This window comes from Manis javanica, chromosome 15 (assembly GCF_040802235.1).
Source record: "Manis javanica isolate MJ-LG chromosome 15, MJ_LKY, whole genome shotgun sequence".
NCBI classification, from domain to species: Eukaryota; Metazoa; Chordata; class Mammalia; order Pholidota; family Manidae; genus Manis; species Manis javanica.
In genome coordinates, this window is record NC_133170.1 from 3,341,379 (window position 1) to 3,363,597 (window position 22,219).

At 43.0% G+C, this 22,219-nt stretch overlaps 1 long non-coding RNA gene and 1 pseudogene across 2 annotated transcripts in view; both read left to right on the forward strand.

Moving 5' to 3' along the window:
• The window catches only part of LOC108384349 (uncharacterized), a 322,167-nt gene that overhangs the window by 127,133 nt on the left and 172,815 nt on the right, over window positions 1-22,219 (forward strand). The gene's annotated exons all lie outside the window — the stretch shown is intronic.
• Window positions 416-1,123, forward strand: LOC118970818 (large ribosomal subunit protein mL42 pseudogene; annotated as a pseudogene).

Consider the following 22,219-nt stretch of genomic DNA (forward strand, 5'->3'; position numbering starts at 1 on the left):
GGCACTGGGGCAGGGAAATACAACAGGCAAACACAAGAATAAGTCAGGACATATTTGATGCAAATGCTCATAATGACAACTGCTAGAAAATATTTTAGAGCAGAAAGGGATTGTACTGTTATAATCGCCATTAATGGGTAGTGGATGTGTACTCTGTAGTATCATATGATGGAATATCACACAGCAGGGAAAAACGGCTGAACTACATCTGACTGTGAACGTGGGTAAAAGTCAAAGACACAAGAAGAAAACAAGTTGAAAATGGATCTGTCGAGTTTAACACCACACCATTTATGTAGTTTATAAACATGCATTCAATGCAATGTATTATTTATGTGTCCATATATATATATATATTTACATATACATATCTAAAATATAAAAATAAAGATATGCACTCCTAGGACCCGGATTGAGGCAAGATGGCAGGCTCGTGGTGAGCAGCGGTGAAGGGATGAAAATGGGTATGCCTACAAGCAGATTTTAAAAGCAGTTTCTCTTCAAATGATCTTTCCTCTCACCTGATAAACATCTTGATTCACCATGGCATTAGCAGCAGCAAAATGGGTGATATCAAACAGGACTGTCTTGAAACATTTAATTCCAATTCAAACCTATCCCTCGGCCAGATCCTGTGCATAATACTGAAGAAACACATGATCAAGTGCTGAAAACCAGATTAGAAGAAAAAGATGAACACATTGAGCAAGGACCCATGATAGAACAACTTAGCAAAATGTTCTTTACTACTAAGCACCGTTGGTATCCTTGTGGACAGTATCATAGACGTCATATGAAACTGAATCCACCAAAAGACAGATGATATTGAGGTTTTCAGAAGTCCAGGAGAAATGTTAACCCTGTGTCTCGTTTGCCATGAGAAAATGCAATCGGGTATATTCACTAATACGTTATATAGTACAATTTCATAATTAGAATGTGTATTAAGTAATTCTGGATTTGACATTCTTATTTACAGAAACCTATTTCATCTTATTTTTATTTTGAGATATTAAAGTCTATCATTTGTTTTTATATGTCTAGTATGATAAAGTATTTTTATAATACAAGCCAAATATCATTAGTACTATAAATATGATTAATAAAAATGTGCATGGTACTTCTTCTGAAGATTTTCAATTGCCTTTGAAAGAAACTGATGGAGTCCATGAGTTTTTCGTTTTCTGACTGTCTTAAAAATTATGCAAGCTTCAGAACACTGGCAACTCTGTGATTAAAACATTAATGTCCTAAACTGTTATAAGAATGTCAATAGATTATTCTGCTATTGATTGTCACTACCAGCTTATATATAATGCTTAATAAAGCATTGCTACCCCTCTAAAAAAATAAATACAAAATAAAGATATACAAGATGCATACCCAACTCCTGGAGATGGTGACTTCCAAGAGGGAGGGAGTGTCCCGGGGCCAGCTAGGAGCCTTCACTCTATCTGTATTATTGTGTTTCTTAATATAGCCAGTGATCTGAAACAAAGTCAAACCATATTAAAATCGAACATTAGGTGTAAGGGTACCATTGTGTTTGTACTTTTTTATGCTTTAAATTTTTCACACTAAAAACAAGTTAATCTTCACAACAGCTCTGTGAAGTAGATTCTTTCATTGTCTCTGTTCTGTAGATGTGGCCGGGAGTGGTAAACCACCCTGGCCAGACCCCCGTGGTGTGGAAGTGGCAGAGCTGAGATATGAACCCACGTTTTGCCTCTGGCGTCTGCATTTTAAACCCATGTTCTCTAGGCTGCTTCTCTTATGACTAAAAGCAATGCCAGATACATTGTAAAAAAACAATGAATGGAAATCTTTCAGAAGAGTCTAAAGCCAAATTCTCCTTCCACATCCCTCCCCCACCCACACTGTTGCTCCATAGAAGTGACTTCTCATCGCCATTTGTTTTTACTTTTATTTCTTAATCCACCAACTTTAAAAATCATCAAGCTTTCACTTGCCGAGGTGACGAGGTAACAAGCACAGTCACATTGTCCTTCCCTTCGTAGCTTGCCTTCATGTGTCAGTCTTTCAGGTACATTCATTATTTTATACACTGAGGGGTCTAGCACTCCCATTCTGTTTTGTAATTACATATTTCTCATGCATTAATAAGTTATTCTAAAGCTGCAAAATGAATTAAGAGCATTATACTAGGATGATATGTAACTGTCATTCAGCATAGAACCAAAAATGATTTGAGCCACAGAGAAGGAAATGCGTGCTATTTTGCTAAAACTGTACAGCTAGAATTTAAGACCATGGCTAACTGTGAAGACAATTAAGGGCAAATAAATTCTCCTATATCATATCAAGGAATACCATATTTTAATTTGCTCTAAGTTTCTTCTATGGTTTTTAGGTTTCTCTGATGTTTCTGCCTTTTTGTAAATGAGGGAAGTAGACAAATGCCTTCGACTTACCACCCCAGATCTTCCAGCCTTCTAACCACACTGTGAAGGTCATCCTCTTTTCTTCTTTTTGTTCAATAACTCATATAACTATGACATAGATGGGTTGTTTTCATTTTTATCCTGGATGCCAGTATTATTTAGAAATCCCAAATAATATAGATCACTGGAGGTTAAAAATGTCCTCCTAATTTTAAGAGCATTTGTATGTTTACAGAATAACAAAATATTCACGCCTGGCTTATTAGTTTCCTTTTCTGCTGTAGAGTGCCACAGGCTTAGTGGCTTAAATCAGTACAAGTTCATTATCTCATGGTTTTGGGGGTTAGAGGTCTGAATCAGTTCCACTGGTCTGAAGCCAAGGGGTTGGCAGGGGCTCCTTCTGGAAGCATGGAGGGAGGTCTTCACTCCCTTGACTGTTCAGGCCCCAGGGGCCTCCTGCATCCATAGCATCACGGCCGTCCCGCCACCTTCACTGTGTGTCCCTCCATCTCTGCTGCCAGCACCACTCACCTTCTCCTCTTGGGCCCTATTCTCTCCCTTCCATGGACCCTTGTGATTGCTTCACTGGGCTCAGAGAGTCCAGGGTTCTGTCTCCATCTCAGGATTTACTCACATCTGCAAAATCGTTTTGTCATACAGGGCAGGACATCGTAGAGCCTGGGGACCAAGAAGTGGACAGCTTGGGGGTGGATGGGCACCCTTCAGCTTACGATAGCTAGGTAACATTCATTCAAGCAGAAAGCTAGAGAAAAGCTAACTGAGACAGAGGCTCAACTGTGCAGGAACTCTGCCGGACAAATGTGCCCGCAGAGGAGGATCAGGCCACCGTGCAGGTCTCAGGGGGCAACCCTACTAGAGAGCGGGCAGAGCTTGGGGAAGTGTGATCATCAGTTACAGTCTGCAGGGCTGATACCTTGTGGTGTACCTGAATCGCAGGGTGTACAGACCTGGGCCCAGAGCTGGCCTTGACAGCTGATCACTCCCATGATGGAGGCCTCTTAAGTGCACAGTCTAACGGTCCATTCTTCATTGTTTTAAGTTTAGCAGGTGTGGGTGTGTGCACGTCTGCTTGCCTTCCGTCTTTTTATGCAAGAGTTTTTTTCTTGAAAAGTTGTGCACAGTGTTGATTTTTTTTAAATAAGAAAAATATTCATTTAAATTAACTTTGTTAACTCTCACCCTTTAACGACCACCTTAAGTTAATCTTTCTAAAATGTCATTGATCGAGGTTGGTTAAGATGGGCTCATCTGGGTGCTCTGAAAGGTAAATGAGGAAAAATCTATTTGTTTGTTCAGATTTAGAAGCTACAGTTTCTAAGGAGTAAGCTCCCTGGCATGCAGGGTTGCGGGAGGCAGCGCCTCTGTAGCAGGGCTTGTCCGGCTGAGGCTGTGTGGTGCAGGAAAGTCCCAGAGCAGGCCAGGCCTGGTGCCTGAGCACGACGTGCTCCCTCTGCCCGCCTTTAGGGTGCCAGTACTCCGGAAGTGACGCGCTGTCACTGCTGCCTTGGAGAAAGAGGGTTATTGGGGTTGCTTCTTGCTGTGACTAGAGAGGCTGGGCGCTGAGATGGCCTTGAGTCCCAAGGAGGAGAAAAATGCAACAGAAACAGGCGCACCTTTAGGAGGAGGGCCCAGGACAGCACTTCGCACAGAGCATTAGCTTCCCGCGTGGCCCAGGTCCCGGCAGGTGCTGGGGAGACACTGAGGAACTTTCCCAGTCCCCTAAAATCTCGCCCCTCTGCATTACCTTAAATTTAGGTTCTCTGCAGAATAATCCCCTAGAGTAACACACTTATTATCAGCCCATGAACATGACGGAAGAGAATTCTCTGTACGCAGCTCAAACTCATTTCTCGCGGAGTCTCATGGATGAATGAGCCCCGTAGTTTTCCGTCCTTCTCTCCTCGTCGCTGTCAGAAAGCTTATTAACGTGTGCATATTCCCGGCTGCTCTCCTATAGGAATGATTTAGAAACAAATCGAAATGTCAAGTTTCTCTATGGCTTCCTGGTGATGCTGAAATCTACCAGTTCCTATGAAATCTCCATCATATAGTATTATACAGGGACAAAAAAATCAATTAATCCCCATTCTCTTGGAAAGAAGTGACCCCACAAACCCCTGCTGCGTGAGCTCTTTAATCAACAGAGTCAACAGGGCCATGAATGTGGGGGAAAGCGAGAAGCAGGCACAGACACGGGGGCCATGCCTCTTTATTAACTCCGCATATCCTGTGACGAAGGGGAGTGCAAAGGATTTGGCTGATAATCACTCAAGTATGCCATTTCATAAGGAAGAAGAAATTACTTCCAGATTTCAGTGAACAGCTTTGGAAGAAATATAAGACTTTATTTTATGCGCCATAAGCTACCTTTATAGATAGAGTAACCACCCCTTTTATAGCAGGACTAATATAAAAGAAAAAGACTTTTTCACCATTACTTTCAACTACTCCCTTGGCACGTTTACAAGGAGAGCTGGGCAGTTATTGTTTCTGCCTCAAGATAAACGTAACAAGAGGTATCAATAAAAAAGTAATTATCATACTAGTAATTATAATATCCCAAACCCAAATAATAACAATGGAAGTAATAATCATAAAAAACGTTATTACATCTTCCTTCTTTAGGCTTTTCTCTCACTGAATCTTTTTAATGTGGAGGAGCTGTGGGTTTTCATCCATTCCGCCTTGAGCAGTAATTGCATTTGATCTGGTCTGCACAATTTTACCCATAATATTAGAAGCAGAAGACAGTCGTGCGGTGTGCTTATGATTGGTCATCATTAAAGAGGGGGATCAGCGCCTTATTGCGGGAGCCATCAGACTGTCACCAGCAACTGCCTTTCACCCACTTTCAGGCTGTTGTGACACTCAGTCCCACTCTGATTTAAGGCTAACGTCTGGCTATGTTAACTGTGAAAACCACTTACTGGTCTCTACTTCTTAGGCTCTGATTTTGGCTTCTTTGGTGACTTATTCTGTTAGTCTTACCCCCTGCATTCAGTAGAGCTCATAATCAGAAGAGAAACTCGGCCACATCCGGACACAGGTGTGCCTTTGTGATAGATGCCAATAATTCCCCTTCTCTGGATTGGCTGCAGTGTGCAAGGTGCTCTGTCCCCGGGGCGCAGGCCGTGTCCCCTGCTGCTTGGCGTGGGCTCGGCACCTCACAGGTGTGCTGCCAGTCACAGGCCTTCCTCGGGCTTCGGGTGGTGCCCGGGCGGGGAGACCCCCCTGCGGCTGAGAGAACTGCGGGAACTTGCCTGGGGGGCCACCTTCCCTACAGTGGGAGGGACACCAGTTTCCAGGAGAGAAGGAAGCATGTTTGAAAAACAAAGGCAAGGAGAGTCCAGGCAGCATTCAGCCTTTTGCTGCTCCAGTGGCTGGGGTGCTGCCGAGCTTGCATCTGCAGGTGGCCATCGTCATCTGTGCTGTCTGACATTCTAACCGTTTTCCTGAGCCGGGGAGCAAGGGGCGAGCACACGGGCGCCCTGGGGACTGTGTGAGTCCGGCGGACCCTGAGTCATGTGTCAGGAGGCCGCCGCCTTGCAGAGAGATGGCTCTCCATTGCCCTCCAGCTGCTGAGTGCTGCAGCCTCTTCTGCGACCCAGAGGTTTCCTCCCAACACTGCACTGGGTTCACCTCAGATCCATCTTATGAGCTGTGTGAAATGTCCTCTAAACTCTGAATTTTATAAAGTCAACAGTATCTAAGGAAATGTTTTGAGGAGTTTCTCCATGAAGTGGGGAATGCATCCATTCTTCAGAATCGGACGTACCTAGGTGTGCCTAGTGGACTCCAGGGGCCAGCGTGCCAGGAGTGTGTCTGCAGCAGAGACGGAGATCATCCCAAGGAAAGAAACAGCCCAGCTGGGCCTGGAAACAAGACGTCAGCCATGGAGAGGGGGTGCTGAGGCCCACACAGTGCAGTATCCGTCCCATGGCTGCTGTTCTAAACATAAAAAAAGAGGAAAAGGTAATACAACAAAACACCCTCCAGTACCCCCAGACTGCAGAGTCGCCTTTTCCAAGAACTCCGCAAGGCGTTGTACAGCTCAGGGTTCCTTTGGTTCACTTCTCAGACCTGGAAGGGGGAGCAGAGTGTTTGCCCTTTGCTGGCCTGCAGACAGCGGCTGCGGCGTCTGAGGCCCCCCAGGACGGGACGCCTTCGCACCGAGGGAGGCCCTGTGTGTATTAGCCTGGTGTCCAAGGGATGTGGGATGCGCTGCATGGCAGGGAACCCGAGGAGCCTCTGAGGACCACGGGAAGTAGCTGGGAAAGACCTTGAGGGGGTTCAGCGGCCTTGCGGAGCAGGCGAGTCAGGCAGGACGGGAGGACAGCCAGCTTGCACTGCGTATTTGTTATTCATGAGCTCTGCGTGTTTAATGACCCCCCCTCCTGCAAAACACGCACGCATTCAGATATTAGGGGGCTGACGTTTCTCCCCTGTCCTTTGCCAGCCCATGTTGTCCAGCAAAGGGGGGTCAAAGTTCCGCTCTTCGAGGAGACGGGGGAATGGAAGACGGACGGTGCTAAGTCAGGGGATGGAAGACACTCCTGGCTCAGGAAGCAGTAATTCTTCCCAGCCGGTTTTTCCATGGACGACAACATGGGTACCGGCTCACTCTCTGCCGTGGGAACCCTGGCTCTCCAAGAATCCAGACTTTTCTCTGTTACTTTTCAAGCCAGACCCCTGGCTTTGGCTGTCGAACCGCGGCCAGGATTGAGATGGAGTCGGACTGCATAGCTGGATGCTTGGAGCTCCCAGCTGGCACTGGGTGGGCCTGTCATCTGATTAGTCTCTCAATGTGACATATTTAAACCCAGTTGAGTTTCTGAGACCCTATTTATGACATTTTGGTGGAGTTTTTGTCTTCCCTACTACAGTTCTGTAGATACTACTTTTACTCCCACTTTTACCAGCATGAAATTCTAACCTTAAGTAATTTGCTCAAAATCACATAGCTAGTAAGTATGTATTCAGACAGTCCAAATCCATAACTTGTTTGGAAAAAAGTCTTTTTTAGTGTGTAATGTACATACAGAAAAGTGTACTTATCGTAAGTGTGTTAACTTAAGACTGATTAACTTTCACAGACTGAATGTGCATATGTAACCTGTCCCAGATGAAAAAGCAGATTGTTAGCAGCATCCTGGGCACCCCCCTGCCTCTTCCCGCTCACTGTCCCTGCCACGAATAACCACTCTCAACAGCTAATTGCGTAGCTGAGATTTAACTGTTTTTGTACCTTATATGAATGGAACTATACAGTATTCAACTTGATGACTGGCTTTTTTTGTTTTTTTACTGAACACTATGCTTACAAGATTCATCCCTGATTTTGCACACTGCGTAGCATTTGATTGTTTGAATATACTTTGTTTATTGCTCTATTGGTGGGCTTATGGGTAGTATTCAGTTTTGGCCTTTGATGATGGTATACTGCTATAAACATTGTAGTACCTGTCTTTAGATGAATATAATCATACATTTCTATGGGGTATTCACCTAGGAATGGAACTGCTGTGTCATAGAGTGGGTGTGCACTCATCTTTAGTGGGTACAGACGACCAGTTTCCAAAGCGGTTGGACCAACGGGCTTTCAGACCCACAGTGTATGGACAGTTACCATCACTTTGTTCTCTTGTCAGCCCTTGGTATTTCCTGTCTTTTTCATTTTTGCCATTTTGGGGGTTGCGCAGCAGTATCGTTCTGTGGCTCATTTTAATCTTCTTTCAGCTCTACACGTTTATAGGTTTCTTGGTTATTTGTCTATCCTTTTTGGTGAAGAGTATATTCATGACTTTTGCCCATTTTCCTATTGTGTTATGTGTCTTTTTATTACTGCTGTGCAGGAGCTCTTCCTGTGTTCCTTGTGGGGATCCTTAGTTGACTGTGTTGTGAGTAGGTCCTCCTCTGCTTTGGATTGTCTCGTTTTCTTGTGCTTTGAAGACCAAGGAGCTCTTTCGGTGTTTTTCCTGTTGTTCTATGAAGACACCATGGAGAACACAGTGATGTCCTTAACGTTAAAACAGTTCAGTTTATCAGTTATTTTCTTTTATGGCTGGTATTTTTTGCATTTCCTCTCAGGAATCTTTGCCTGCCCCAAGGTCATTAAAGCGTTCTCTTGTCTTTATTGCTCACCTTTCACATCCTGACCTGCAATCTGTCTGGAACTGACTTGGATGTATGGTGTGAGGTTGGCACATTTTTTTCTCATAAGAACATCCATTTATTGAAAAGGCCGCCTGTCTCCCACAGCACTGCATGTTACTTTTGCCTTAAAGCAGAAGCCCGCATATGCGTGCGTGTGTTCCTGGACTCTGTTACTCCTTTTTGTTGGTTAGACAGTCTGTTTTTCCGCAGCCTGTTCCTTTCACTACCATATCCTTTATACAAGCTAATTTGCACTCCCCTAGGTTGTGTGACCTGGAGAAATACGAATCATGTACAGTATTTTTAATGTCACTTTAAAAATCGATTTATACAAAGTAAGAATAATAGATGATGTGGTACATTATTATTTTTAATTAATTTTAATCTTTTACTAAATAATTAGACACATAATTTGTCACATTTAAGAGAAACATCTGTGTTCTGATTCTCTCTGAGTTCTGTCTTCTTTTTCAAGGGGTTTGGATCGTCTGTCGGGACCTCCTTCCTTAACATACTGGGCCAAATCGCGCTCATTCCTGGACATAGAATTCTCAGGAACTCTGCATTTATTTGTTGAAAACTCACACTTTATAGGGAGTTTACTAACATTATCTGTGAATCTCCCAATTTGCTACTGGGCAGATTTTATGCAACACTGAAATGCTAAAAACTGCTTCTGTGAGCTTTCTGTAAAAATGCTTGCTGTAGGTTCTTAGGCCTAAAGAGAGTTTTTTATCATATTTTCTGTGATGTATCAGCAGGAGGGTTGTATAGATAATTTCTGCTTTTGGTGGGAATAAGAAGAAAATTCCAGTTTGATGGTTAACTGAAAACATCTCCCTTTCTGTAGAAGTCATTGACTCTCTGTTGCAATATTAAAACTTGTCTTTTCTCTGGCTCCCACCCATAGTCTAAGATTTACCCAATGAACCATTTAAACTTTGCTTAGTTAGGTGTTACCCTTGGAAGTATATTTCGTGTAATATTTTTAAAAGGCTGCTGCTCATTAGACACGTACAGTTTAAGGATAAGTAAAATTAAGAAAGTGGCAAGATGTGAGTAAATCTAAAATGAGCTTCCCCATCGCTCACTCTCTCTTTCTAACCACTGAAGATTTTCTTTGTAGGAAAGTATAATGAATCCTTACACTGCCTATTTTCAGATTATAAAGGTTAGTGAGAGAAAGATGCTCAAAACTAGAATTTAACTTGGAGCCAAATGAAAGAAAAAAATCAACCCTTCTGCCAGGCTCAGGTGTGACTGAAAGCAGCCATCAGATTCAGCAGCTCTGCCCTCGGCATGGAATCATTAGGGATCCTGTTTTTATGAGGGGCCCCAAGTACTGATAAAATAATTGGCATAATAATGCAAAACATGATTTCTTTTATGGGCAGGGAAATCTGTGAAAATTTTGGCAATGACATATCAGTGGAAATGTCTCCTTCCAAAGGGAAGGCTTTCACTGTCCTACAGCCAGGATCTTGGATGTGATGGCTGACACATGAGCAGCTGACTTACTGTCATAAGGATGAAGGCCAGATCTGGGGAAGGTGGAGAGTTAGAAACACTCCAGCCCTAACCCTACAGTTCAGACTGCCTACCTTCAGACTTCTTTTCTACGATAAAGAAATAAACCTCTATCTTATTACGGCCATTTTTTATGCCTCCTTTCCATCTAAGTGTTCCCGAGTTATATCCTTTTATAATAAACTGGTGATATACTAAGCAACATGTTTCTCTGAGTTCCATTAGCCAATCTAGTAAATCAGTTGAACTCAAGTTTGGGGTGGTGAGTGGTGGTGGTGGGGTCATTGGAACCTCTGATCTAGAGCCAGTTGGTCAGAAGCACAGGTGACAACCTGGATTTGCTATTGATGTTTGAGGTGTGTGTGTGTTTTGGGGGGGCCACTCTTGCAGGCCTGAAACCTTCACTTACAGGACCGAAGCTGCCTCCAGGTAGATAGTGTCAGAACTGAGTCACATTGTAGGGCATCCAGCTGGTGTCAAAGACTTGCCTAGTGGTGTGGGTCTGCCCCTGCCCCTGCGCCCAGCACACACATTAGACTTCACGCCAGAACACTTCACTACTAACGTGTTAGTATATAGAATCTCAGTCTTTGAATGCACTCTTTGGCTCGGTTGTCAATGACTGGGTTTTTCCCACACTCTCTTTTCCTCTGAGTCATCAAAAGCTCAGGTGCAGCATTCCTTAAGTGCTATATCCTCTAGCATTTTTTGCCAAGTGACTGACTCCTACAGGCAATCCTGCCAACTGATCTGAGCAATAATTAGACTCATCTCAATTTCTAAGATGTTAAAAATATGATGCTTAGAATCTGTTTGTATACATTTAAAAGAGTGAGATAACAACTAAGGGTGTGTGTGTGTGTATATATATATAATATGTATATATATAAATGTTAATATTTTTAACACACTAGAAAGTAGATCCTTTGCAATCATGAAAAGTTATAAAGTATCAATTTTAAACTAAACCAATAGGTGAGTAAGCACATCATTTTTCAACATTCCTTTAAAGGATAAATGAGTTAAAAAATGTGCCGACCAATCTGGAGAGCAGGTGACCAGGAAGGGAGGGAAGGGTGACCACTGGGGTACATGGGGTTTTGTTTGAATTTTTACATGTTTACTATTTACATGTTTTGGTTATTTTTTTTGTCTGGGGATCATAGCTTAAGATGAATTACCCATTTTCAGAGTATATGAAAAGAATTCAGACAGAGGAAGTTCATATATTCAGTCAAGTATTTCATTTCCTTCTCACATTTCTCTCAAATGTCTCACTTCTTATGCATTCTTGTCTCCTTCCATTTGTGTTTCCATTGCTGTTCTGACAGCCGCTCGAACCTCCTCATTTGTTAACATCTTTGACAATTATTCAGGTTTGGTCGTTCTAACTTTTCTTAAAATTCAGACCCCCAATTCAAGTCAGCAAGTGGGCTGCTGATTTAAAGCTAATTTGCAAAGTGGAAAACACAGCATCCTCGCTGTAAATAATCCTTCACATCACCAACTTAATATTGCAAAGACTGCCAACGTATATTTGAAGATATTTTCTGGTGATTTTGACAAACTGGTATTTTAATATCCTTGGGGTATAATCATCAGAAGCTAATATAGATGAGAAGAGGTAAATAGATCTTCATTAAAGGGAATTTAAGTAAGTGAAGCATTCCAGTTTAATATTGGGTGACTTTTAAGTAGAGGTAGGTGTTGGGAAGCTTTCATTTTTACTATGATATTGTCTTTGAATTTCTAAGTGATCTTGTGTTGAACTATGGCTTTAACTGACTTCAAAATTTTTGAAGCACAGAAAATAAAGTTTCATTATTATTGTGTTTTAATAGATGGTAATGTAACAATTAAATTTTAAAGATGTGCTCAGATGTATTGGGGAATCAAATCTCTGTTTTTGCTGAATTCAAATGGGGGAAGGATTTCTACTTAAAGTTCTGTTCAGTTTCTATCCTTCCAATTTGCAGGAAACATACAAGGGTTTCTCTTCTTCAATAATGAAATCCTATTTAGAAATCAGATTCTGGATATTTGCATGTCTTCATAAAGAAAGGGACAATGTATTGTGATTTTTTATATATGAGCATAGTGGTATCTAAGGTGTCTTTGTAAATCGTGTAAATCTATTATAATTGGGGAGGATGAAAATGCATCCATCACTGGAATTATAACTGATGAAATGTGTGGATGTACAGAGTGGCAGGTGACAAGCTCATTTTGTCCCTCCTTCTCCTTCCATCCGATCTGATCTTCAAACTTGATGCATCAAGAAGAAATCTTCTCCTGAGTTTGAGGGGATCACTTTTCTAGGACCTGGTCTCAGTGCATAGGCTCTGTGTGTTCCAAAGTTAGTAACTGGGGCAGTCCTTTGGGTCTTTGCCTTGGACCAAAAAATTTGGCATGTTATTTCGGAAGTTTCTTAGCTTCCAGTAACCATGGTCCTCAGCATTGCTTGGGAAGTACTGAGAGGTGCCCCAGAGAAATCCCTGAGTTCCAGACATAATCTAGTCTATGCACATGGTGGAGTAGTGACCCAATCTCCCCTTGTTAAGAAGGACTGATTACCCAGGCGTGTAGAGTAGCCCCCTTTCCTTGCCTGCTGGCTCGGGAGCCTGAAGAAGCCAGAATGTGTGAGTGGTCGTGTTAACCACCTGTCTACCGGGGCCATAGTTGTATCACCTATTAGAGGCGCTTCTTTTTGAGAATTCCAAACCAACACAGCTTAACACTGTAGAAGTGTGAAGAAAACATTGTTTTGCTGATGAGCCCGCAGTTTGGGGTGGCCTCTGAGGGCAGAGCTCGTCCGGGCTCCATGTGGCTCACTCAGATGTCTGGTGGCTGAGGCTGGGGGTGGACTGGGAGGCTAACACAGCTGGTGCTGCATCTGGAACACCACTCATCCATGTGGCCATTTGGCCCCCCCACTTCATGGTGGCTGGATTCCCAGGCTGAGCATCGCAGGCATGAGAGAGCACCAGGTGGAGGCTTCTGTGGTCTCATTTTCTATGATTTAGCCTTGCGTCTTCCATGTTTTATTGGCCGGAGTAATCACACGCTCCAGCCCAGATCATGGACTCCCTTTCCGGGGAGGGCCGTCAGTCCCATTGTTACTTCATAGAGATTTGGGGTTCCCAGATTCCAAAATACATTACTGTTTTCCCAGCTTGGCCGATTGCTTTTCCAGCAAAGGTTTGTCGGGCTGGCTCCTTTGATTGGCTCCGTGGCTCCTGACTACATTTCTACCCGCTGTGTTGCAGGCTTTGAATTTTCTCCAATTTGATAGTGAAAATGATATTTGTGATTTAATCTGCATGTCTGATCACCGATGAAGGTGATTACTGCTTTATATGTTGGTCCCTTTTCTGCACTGTTTGCTGTCTCCTAACCTCTAGCCAGTGTTTTGTAATTGTTTGCTATGAGTTCCTTAAAATTAAGGCTACTTTTTAGCATATTTATTTTGGTACATATTCTCCTGGTTTTAAAACCTCAATTGATGAAGTTTGGTTATGAACAAAATTTTATTAGTTTTTCTGTAGTTTTATCTGTAAGTCATTTTTTATTCTTTTACCTAAGAAGCATTTCAAATTTATCTACTTCATTTATTTTCTTGAATGTTGGATTTATTTTTCTTTTCTTTACTGTGGCTTTAAAATGCCAGTGTTCATGTTGGATTGTTCTTGTCTGTTTATCCATTTCACTGAGATGGTATCCCCTTGAATATTGTAGATTAGCCTCACACTTAATAAAATATTCTTATGCCTTCATACTAGTTTTGAGCAAAGAAAATTCTTTAATTCTTTTGAAGACAGGTGTTTCTCTTCTCCCCACCCATTTTTTTTTCTCTCTCCTGGATCATTTCATGTGCCCCATGATTTTCCCTATTTGCTTTGTTCTTCTAGAGATCTGTGTTTGCTCAATATTGCTTTGTAATTTGTAAAATTATTTAAGACTCAAGTTGTGATGTTAACCAAATAATTCAGAGAGGTACAACCCCCGCCCCAGATGGAGTGAAGAAAAATACGAACAAGTTACAGTGAGTGTGGTAAAAGCCACCCAGAAGCCCCACTGGAGTCCCAGGGGCCGGCTGTCTCCCTGTGGGCCGCCATTTGGGTCACGTAATCAGGTGCCCTTTCACCCACCCCCTCCCCTCCACTAACCTGGGCCTGTTTCTGGTTGGGTGTGGCCCTTTGCAGCTAGAGTAAGCTTTAAGAGTTGTTAACATTACTGAAGAAACTCAGTGTTCCAAGCACGCAAACGAAAAAAAAAAAAAAAAATCACCAGCATGAAATTGACAAAAAGTGCCTTTAAGCAGGGCTTGGACTTTAAAGATCAAGTCGGTGGTAATGCTGGGCTCTAAATGAGTGAGGGCAGTTGCAAAACCAGCTCACAGTCTACAGATACTGTCCAAAAAGAGGCTAGCAGATCCTCTACAGGTATCAGAGGCACCGTCCTCAAGCAAGAGGCACGTGATAGATACACAGGAATAGACAGACAGATAGATAAATATTTATGTTTTCAAAAGTGACCCAATAATATTCTCAGCTAATTCTGCCCATACTTATTATTCAAAGGTTAACATAAAAGTGTGAAAATTTTTACAAAGCTTAAAAATAATTATATATACTTTATTCGAGCAATAGTTCCCTCAGAATTGGTTATTAGCACTATTAATGACTTGCTAGTTAGAGTGTTAATGGCCCATAGCAAAAAACTGCTGGTAATGACGGATTTCAGAGATTATTGCTGAATTAATGGCACTCCACCTATCCTTAGTCATTTTTGTAAGTATCATTTTTATTGCCTATTTGAAGACCCTGAACTTTAGTTTATTACATTTGGAAGAATGTCACTAAGGCAGATAAAATAGATAATAATTTTATAATTGTGGTTAGCTTTGCAATGTCTGGGCATTTCTCTAAACTATTTCAATATTTCTTTATCCCTTGCTAATAAAATATCACATGTGTCTTCTGAGTGGATTATAAGAATATAACTTTAAAAAATTAATGTACTTGTTTTTGGAAGAAAAAAAGTCTAAAATATTTCTGAATTAGTGGACACATTTTTGCACATTTCCAATTTGGATTGGGAAATGAATGGGGACTACAGAGCTAAGATAAGATGAGGTATTTTCTTTTGAGAACCTTCTCAGTCTATGCAAAGAAGGCCAGACAGGATGTCATGTGGCCTGGATTTTGGTTTCAGCTCAGCCTCATGATAATTATGTAATTTTGATTTTCTGATTTTCACTTTCATCATTTGTGGAATTAGATTGTTGGACCTCTTCACTCTTCCTTGCTATTAAATTTTATGATCATAAGTCACAGTTTAAAAAGGAGAACAGATAGGACGTTTGCATTAGAGCTACAGAAAATAGAAAATCCTTTTTCAGTAAACCCCACAGGCACATTATTCCTTATAGTAAACATGGCCCTTTTGAACATTGCTTGCAGTCAATGGAACATCATCTAGGGCTTGTAAAATGGAAATATTTCTGTCGTGACAGTGCTAAGCTTTGTGGATTGTGATGCAGCTCAGTTTCTAAGTGGCTGTATGATTTGGGGCAACTCCAGCACCTAAGTGGGCCAGCATTATGGATGGTCTTCTACGGTGCATGGGGGTGAAAGTTGACATTAATCCAAACGCCTGACAACAAAAGAAAAAATTCATTGAAATTCACTATTCCACAAAAGCTGCTTAAGTAGCTGAAATTATCAAGTTCCTAAACTACATGCTTCATGTTGCTTAATTTGGAAACGTGCCTTATAAGGCTTACAGCTGGAAGACTTCAAGCTCATCCTTTAAGTCAGTGACCCTCCAACTTCAGTCTGGCAATACTGAGGGTTCTGAGACTATTTCAGGGGGTCCGTGAAGTCAAACCTATTTTGTATAATATCCTAAGATGTTATTGCCTTTATTCTCACTCTCTCTTGAAAGTATAGTGGGGTTTTCACAGGTTTCACTGTACATGATACTATTGTGTCAGGAAATATATCAGTATTTGGAAGACCTGTGTAAGCCAGTGAATCAGTAGTTTCCAAATAACTAATGCATAATGGTTAAAAATTATGTATGGGTAAAGGATTCTTTCCAAATGCAAGACAGACTAATGGATTTTAACACAGCAGAATATGAAAGTTTATGGATATGGTTTTGGATTTCACTTTTCAGCTAACCATTAAGAAAACTATCACTTGTTGAATTTTGGTATAAATAGAAGACTACCACAATTATCTAAAAAAAAAAAAAACCTTAAAATAATACTTCCTTTTGAACTACATTTGTGGGAATCTGGATTTTCTTCTTATGCTTCAATTAAAATGACATTGCAACACATTGAAAACAGAAACTCATAGAGAAATTTAGCTGTGTTCTATTGAGCCAGACATTAAAATGATTTACAAGAAATGTAAAATAGTGCTACTTTTTCCACAAAAATTTTTTGTTTGAGAACATGTAGTGATCATTTTCATGAAAATGACATTATGTTAACATTTAATGGACTCATTATTGTTATTTTAGGTGAATTAATTGGTGAAAAAAATTAATTTCTATTTTAATCTCTAACATGATAGATATTGACAAAACAGTTCACATAAACAAAAACTATCTGGGATTCTTAACAGTTTTTACTTGTTTAAAAGGATCCTGAGACCAAAAATTTTGAGAACTGCTGCTCTAAGTCAACCACATTCCTCCTTGCTGCCATTGTGAACTTTTTAAAAAAAGGGACTCCAAGCCCTGAACAGTTTCCAGAAGAATTTCTGAAGAGACATGGGCATCAAGGGGAAAGAGTGTTTGGCTTCCCAAGATCAGTGTTTAACTGAGTAAACCGTATTTGTACAGAGAATTCTGGTGTGTTTAGTAAAAAAACATCATCCCTGTAGTATGTAGAGTTACATCTTTTGGGTTGTCACTGGAAAAGACAGCATATGTGAAGAAAAACAAACTGGCTCCCCTGAAAATGGATGAGACAGATAATTAAACGTGATACGATTTTGTTACTTCCGGAAACCTGTGTGTTAAGTCCTGAGACCCAACCTTTCTGCTTTTGGAGCCTGGGATCCCTCGGAGTCCTTTGCCCTGAATTTGTATTGTGACCAAAAGAGGTTCTTTATTTTGCATGTAGAAGGCAAGTGATGTCCATTGAGACATGGTCGTCTCTGTGGGTGTCGGGGTAGGTCGTGAAGAGGAGGTGACTGCCGGTTGGCCCTTGAGCTGGACCCAGGGCAGCTGGAGGCTCCTTCCCTGTCCGTGCAGTGTGTAATCTGCTGCTTTCCAGCTCCCAGAAGCTGCCCCAAGGACACAGCCTTAAGAAGGAGTGGTGATGTTGAGACCATCTGGGCTGTGTATGTAACTGCACCCAGATAAAGCCTCTATATAAACTTTTAAGATATGGTGGTTGGTTGCCAAGAACTACTCAGCCTGTGGACACCCAAGACAAGCCTTGTACTGAGGTTCCCTTGCTTATTCACCCTGCCACCGACCGGTCTGGAGCGGCCCCTTCTTTCTTCTGTCTCTCTCTACCCTGCGTGAACAGGGGCCAGCTGGCAAACCAACGGCCTGGCAGATAAAGCAGATAGGAAATTGCACCAGCAGAAGGGAGCCATGGCACTTAGGTATGTCCTCTTCCCTTTAAAATGCAGAACCATCGGTGCACTTGCATATGTGACGCTGGCTCTGAATGGGTTTGTACAGATTGGAGGCCAACTCTGTAAAGAGCTTCACTACCTTGATATTTAAATTAGTTTCTGGGAAGAGAAAAAAGGACAGAATAGTAATCTCCATTTTTACTTTCCGCCTGCGTATAGTTGCAGGTGATGAAAGAGAAGATCAAACTTGCCGTTCATCACACAGAACATGGGTGGCTGGGCTCCTGCAGGGAGATGAGCAACTTTCTCTGGGCTTTGGCATGAGAAGATGGCCAAGCAATGCAGGAAGCTCAGGCTAAGATACTGGTCACATAATGCGTGTCACCCCCCTGTGGAAGGTTTGCGTTTTAAAAGGGGGCTGACGTGGGCATCCAGCTAGAGTAAACAATCTGGAAAAGGGTTTTGAACAAAGGAATGGATAGTTGTAAAGTGTTAGGCAAAGACTGGGTACTGTCTTTCCATGGCTGTTCATTCTCCTGATATAGGGGAGAACCTGGAACTGAAACAATCATAAAATTAAAAATGGAAAAATATTAAAACAAAAACACTAATAAAATCAGCAACTCTCCCCCACTTAGTTATAGCTGATTATAAATTTTCAACTTCCTGGGTATTTTCTTTCATGCCCTGGTCCAGTGCCCAAACTTGGCTACCCATCAGACAATTAGGGGAGCGTTTAAACTTTTAATTAGAAAACAGTATATTCTTACAGTGAAAGAATATTCAGATGGTTCAGAATAGCATTAAATAAAATGCAAAATCCCCCCCCCCCACCTAAATTCCATCCCCAGGAGTATCTACCTTTATTTATGTCTTTTTCCCTCCCGTCCTTCCCTCCCTTCTTTCCTTGAATATTTATTAAGCACCTACTATAAACCAGGCAGTGTTCCAGTTGTGGGGATACAATGAACAAGACAGGTAAGATCCTTGCCTAATGGGGCTTATATAATGTTCAAAATAAAAAGATACTATCACAGAGAAAGTGTGAAGAATTACAGAAAAAAAAATGCATAATGAATATGAAGTGACTGGCTGGAGGGAGCTAATAAAGGCAGAACCTTGAAAAGTCCATTTTAGTTTTTCCTGATAGGCGCTGCCACGGTTCTGAGTGATAAGGCTTGGAGGTCCATTTCTTGGTTCACCTACCTGCAGCCGTTATCTACTGATGCCTCGTCAGGAGAGCTGAGCCGCTTAGCTCTCCCGGAATGGTTCCCTGCCCCACCACGCCGCTCCCAGGATCCGTGGCACAGATCACACCTTGGTCCTTTTAGGACTTGAACCTCATTCTTATTTGGTGAATTTGGATAGTCTTTTGTTGACCCTGCTAAGCATTATGAAAACTCATATTCCTGGACTGTACTCTAGATGTGCAAAATAAATCTCTTTGACGGACTTGGAATCTATATTTAAAATCTATGTTTAAAAACAGAATCTCTCAGAAGATTCGAATGCTCACCTGCCTCGCTGGCCGCCGTCGCCCTGGGCTGTGTCTTCCCTTCCTCCAGAGATGAACGGGTTCACCCGCCTCCGCCGTGCTCTGTCTCAGTGTTCATTCAGACTTTGCAACCTGGCCCAGTGCATACATATGCAACCAAGGTCAATATTTGACTATATTTAAAATTCTTAACAGATGCATTTAAAATATATTTTTCCTTTAAATGAGGATATATATTCTTTCTTTCTTTAAGTGAAGATATACATACCATGTCAGATAAATGGTTATGGTACTGTAACATCAAGCCAAATGACTTACAAGGTAGTGTGCCGGCTGAGGCATCTTTTGGGCTAAGAAGGAAAATACATAGGAACAACGGAAAGTTGTATGTTTCCTGGAATAGGTGAGAACTTTAGACAGTTGGAGGTGGTAAAGGGCTCTACTCACATAGCAATATCACCAGTCAAGGTTTTTAGTTAAATCACAGAAGGACTCTGATTTTGAGCAGAAAGTGATTCTGCTAGAATGATCTGGGGCTGCTCAGCCAGTCCCGGGGAAGGCTGGGCACTGGGGTAAGCGTCAGGCAGCAGCCAGGAGTGTCAGGTCTCACAGCAGAGTGGACCCCAGCGGCCCAGCCTAGACCCTGTGGCGTGTCCTGTGGGCCCAGCTGATGGCGGGCTCTCCCCAGGGCGGCCGCACTGCTGCCCTTGTTTACCCAGCAATCCACCGTATCTGCCTGTGACGGCTACCACCCCGGAGGTGCCCCCTGTGCCATCTTGTTTGTGTCACGAGCTGCAGATCCCATCCAGGTAGGTGTGTCTGGGTAGGAGAGTCGGGTCTCTTCCCACGCCCAGTTGCAAGGACGGTGGGGGAGGCGAGGCCTTGGTGTGTTCAGCCTCTGCTGTGGGGTCCCTAAGGTGGACAGTTGTGCAAACAGAAGGGTCAGATGCGGCACGGTCAGATGCCCACCACGGAGACCAGGTAGGTGCTCAGGGGGCTCAAGTAGCCATGCCTATGAGCAATTCAAATACTTCATAAGGGCTGTGCCCGAATGCTAGTGCTTGAGAGTGCATCCCGCCCCAGAGGGCTGGGAACCGCCCTTTGATCTGTGCACATCGCCTGACCTTCTCCTTAAGCTCGAGCTCCAACTATCAATCAGCACCTGGAAAGAGGGACGGCGTCTTCTTTTGGCCTGTGGTCTCACGCGGAAACTGTCTTATAGCTGGACTTTGTGTGTGTGTGTGTGTGTGAGTGGGGAAGGTTGGGCTCTACGCGTGTTTTCTCTAAAAACAGACTGAAAGTAGACAAAGATCTGGGAGGAAGAGGTCATTCTTACTCAGAAGATACCTGAGCTTGCTACAGCTGCGACTGCAAAATACTAGGCTAAGCATTAAACAACAGAAACTTGCTTTCTCCAAGTCTGGAGACTAGAAGCTCAGGGTCAACGCGTCAGTACAGTCGGGCTTCTCTGAGGCGCCTCCCTGTGGCTTGTGGATGGCCGCCGCCTCCCCGTGTCCCCGCATGGCCTTTCCTCCGTGCACGCATCCCTGGCGTGGATCCTAATCTTCCCTCCTAGGACCGCAGTCACGTTGCATCAGGGCCTGCCCACGTGGCCTCACTTAGCCGTAATTACCTCTTGGAGGGCCCTTTGTGAGCCCAGCCACATACTGGGGTCCTGCTGGTTGCGCCTCAGCTTAGGGATTCGGCAGGGGGTGGGTAGGTCCAATTCAGCCCCTTTCAAAAGCAGCCCTGGAGGGCTACCTGAGATGACCCAGTATGCGCCTTCTGCTTTGGCAGGCGAGCGTTCATTCACTTGTCTGATAGCAGCCTAGTTTTCTCAGCATGACCAATGCTGTCCATCTCTCTGGAGATGGCTGTCACCCCTAATGTCACGCCGTGCCTCACGTTCCCCTAGCTCTGGGCACAGGCAGTGAGCCGCACATGATCTTGTTGTCAGAGCCGTGAGATGCAAAGGGACACAGTTGGATTTTTGCAGAGAGGCATGTGCCCTCTCTGCTGGGACTGCGAACAGTGCGGATGACGTGAGCCAGGCCAGGGGCCCCCATGAGGTGCCTGAGGGTGGAGCCGAGGCAGAGCAGGAGATGGAGAATCTTGGTGACATCATTCAAGCTCTGGTGACGTCAGGATGCCTGGGGTGCTCCTTAATGAGCTTCTGTTTCTGCTTTAGCCTGTTGGGATGGGTTTCCTGTCTTCCTGGCCTCCAACTTCTGAAGCATATGCAGCCTGTTAAGATGCAAACACTTCCATTTTAGAGAAGAATAAAGAGAGGTGTGAGGAAATTTGAATGTCCAAGGACCTCTATGGGGAAGCCTGGACTCTCAGTCCTTTTGCTCTTCCCACACCTCTGAGTAACCCACAGCGCGACCCTTGCTCATGAACACTCAACTCATATTTGGTCCGTGAATGAAAGAGTACATTTTAATCTTAACTTAGGTATTTTCATTTAGCTCTTTGCAAGCAAGCAGGTACTGTTGCACAGTTGATCTCTTTGTATTTCTAACATTGCAGAAGTGATCTCAACATACTCCTTGACAAGGCAGGGTCAAGGTAGTTTTAATGCTCAAGCAGGCTGATTGTGAATCCCCTTTATTGAGGTGGTTTCCTTGGGTGGACACATCCTGCTCACCTTGTGTGCTTAGCACACACCCCCTGGCATCGCCAGGCTCCTGAAGCATGTGTGTCCTCCCTCTCAGCCCACACCTGCCCTTGCACACATGATTAACTACAGGGAGAGCTTGTCCAGCCTACTAGGTGGGTTGCAGTGTTATTTCATAGAAGGAAAATATATGGGCGAATCAGCCCTTACCCAGTCTAAATCATCTAAATTTCAAGTATCTGCTATACATATGTTATTTATTCACTCATGTAAAAAAATAAAAAGGATGCTAGTTGAAAAAATTTAAAGTTTTAAAAGCTAGACTAATGCCACAAATGATGGAGAGTTGGGAGGGGGTGTTATTTTTATATGGAACCTTTTTTTCTCCAGAAAGGGGAAGGTA